The following is a 2,837-nucleotide window of genomic DNA, read 5'->3' as shown; positions in this document are numbered from 1 at the left end:
ATTTAAGTATTTGAACATTTAAAAATAAAATTTTGATCTCTTCAAAATTTAGATACAATGATCTCTAGATTTAATTTGTCTATTTTAAAAACTTTTTTTATGCAGACATCCATATCAGTCATATCAGTACAATAAGAATCATATTTAATTTTTTTGTTTGGTCTAACAAACTTAAGTGAACAATATAGATCAATATATCCAAATTTAAAAAAAAATAAAAAATTAAAATATATTTTTAAATTTTTAAAAACTTAAATATTCATAAACCACACAAAAAGTCAAAAACATATTTATCTTTTTTTTTTATATTTTTGTTTTGAAGTGTTACTCTAAAAATGAACTTGGAGCGAGAGTGGTCTAAAGTATCTGAACTGTGTGTCAATGAGAATTAAGTACTTACAAGAGACTCTAATAACAAAATCAAGACGTTTATAAATAGGGTATAAATCAGTTAGATTAAAAATATTATCTGAAGAGGTATCTATAAAGCACAAATACTTCGCTGAGTTATCGTATTCGCGTATCGGACACATTTTGGACACGACACTTACCGACATTCGTCTGACACGTGTATCTGCTGTGTCCAATTGTGTCTTAATAAAAAATAAAAAATTCTTCTTCGGACACGCTTGGACACACCTAAATACCATCACGTGTCCGCGTGTCCAGTCTTATTCTTAACATATATTCTTAAAATAAATTTAGATATAGTATATATTATTATTTATTAAAACAAAAAATATTTTAAATACTTGATATAATTAAAATAAGACATTAAAAATAATTAAAAATTTTAATTTATATTTTAATATCAATAAAATATCAAAATATCATTACAATTTATCTAAAAAATAATTTATATTTTATATATATATGTGTCCCCATGTCATATAAAATTTTAAAATTTGCTTGTCGGCGTGTCTCGTGTCGTGTCCTGTGTCCGTGCATCACAAGGTATTTTATATTTATAAGTAGTTTAGGGTATAAATCAAATTATTACGGCTCTTGGTGGCATGGTCATTTGTCTAGTAGCAGATTAAAATCCCATTTAATACACGGAATCCTCTCGTAAGTGTAGAGCTACTAATGTGCTCTCCATGTCGGATTAGATAATAATAAATTAGATCTTTTAGAATTGATACTCGTTTTACACGAATTGATTAGCTGGACTAGAGCAGATATGAAGAGAAGCCTATGGGTCGATAGGAACAATTTTCATCTGGAATCTAATGTTTATTAGTTCATAATTAACCATATTAAAGACTTATAATCAAATGATCATATATGATTGAAGGCGATGAGACGGTACTGTACGGTAGTGTGTAATGTGATGCATGAGTTAGCATCATAGCACGTGGATATGACGCACACCAACATTGGATATGGTTATGGCCAGATATATATAATGAATGTATGTTTCTGGTTAGATTATAAAACACTAAGATATTATAAGAAAGAGTACCCCATCTCCTTCTAACTATCTTCCATCACTTTCTGTATTCTTTTCAGGGAATTCACAAACGGAATCACCTCTCTTTGATATCAACCTTCCCCTAGCGTCACATTATTGCTATTTTTCTCTCCTACCACTCACTATATACAATTATACATAACAACATATCATTATTAATGTGCTACGTCCATCACATTCAACTGTTTTTTCTTATATAAAACTTTGTCATGTATTCTAAAAATAACATACATGTATACATAAATTAATTGAATTATTAACGGGAAAGTAAATGATCAAATTAGTCTCCAAAAATCACTCGTTCTTTAAATGAATTCTCGAAAAAAAAAATTTAATCAAATTTATCTTTCAAAAATTTTAAGTTAATAATTTTAGTCTTTTTGTCACTTCCGTTGTTAATGACGTCAAAATTTGTTGACATGATACGTTAAGTGACATCACAACACACATTTAGTAGTCTTAATTAGCGACATGATAAATTTATGGAATTAGATCAATCAATCCCAAATTGGGAGATTTCAATGCCTCGAGTTCTCCTTTCAGTTAGATTTTTATTTGATTTAATTTCATAAACTTATCATGCTAATATTCAATTAAAACTCCTATATATATTATAGTATCACTTAATGTGTCATATTACCAAATTTTGGTATCGTCAACAAAAAATAATAAAAAGACTAATTTAATTAATTTAAAATTTTTAAAAACTAAATAATTTTTTAAAAATAAATTTGACCGTTGCCCGTAATTAGGTTGATATTGGAAAACTCTTTACAACAACATAGATGAAATCCACCAATGCCAAGTCTATTTCTTGTGGCTGGCATAAAATACAAATCCACCAGTCATTAATTATTTGATATTGACTCGTCAAATTTTATAAGTAGCAAATAAATAATACATAACTGCATGTCCTTCATTCACTTTAATTTGTGGGAAGCCATTGGAGATACTCAAACATTTCAATTCTTCTGTCCAAAAATATCAAAAGGATCCTTTCTCTGTTGGGTATTCCTACTATCTTCTGAGGCATGGGAGTCAAGAATTCCTGTTCCAAACACACCAAATTAAAATTTGGTTTAGTTACAAAATATATGTCACGCCAGCTAAAAATTAATTATTTAATTATTATGGGACATACCTTCACCAATTAGTGGATAATTATCAAAGACCGTACGGATTGACTTTATCAATTTCTACACATACAGAGATATGATCAGCGCCCAAATAATCGATTCATATATCAATTTTTAATCATTAATCTGTTAAAAAATTTAAATCAATATATAAATAATATATTTAATATATATAAATAAATAATAATTAATTTAATGACTAATTTTAATATACACTAAGCATTTTTGTA

General features: G+C 27.5%; 1 long non-coding RNA gene across 1 annotated transcript; it reads right to left on the bottom strand.

Moving 5' to 3' along the window:
* On the bottom strand, nucleotides 2,200-2,688 carry LOC110264729. The gene is made up of 2 exons (XR_002350901.1): nucleotides 2,613-2,688; nucleotides 2,200-2,519 (listed from the first exon to the last, which is right to left on the bottom strand). It is a non-coding gene; the product is annotated as an uncharacterized LOC110264729 (long non-coding RNA).

Source organism: Arachis ipaensis, chromosome B07 (genome assembly GCF_000816755.2).
Source record: "Arachis ipaensis cultivar K30076 chromosome B07, Araip1.1, whole genome shotgun sequence".
NCBI lineage: Eukaryota > Viridiplantae > Streptophyta > Magnoliopsida > Fabales > Fabaceae > Arachis > Arachis ipaensis.
This window is presented reverse-complemented; position numbering and strand designations above follow the sequence as displayed.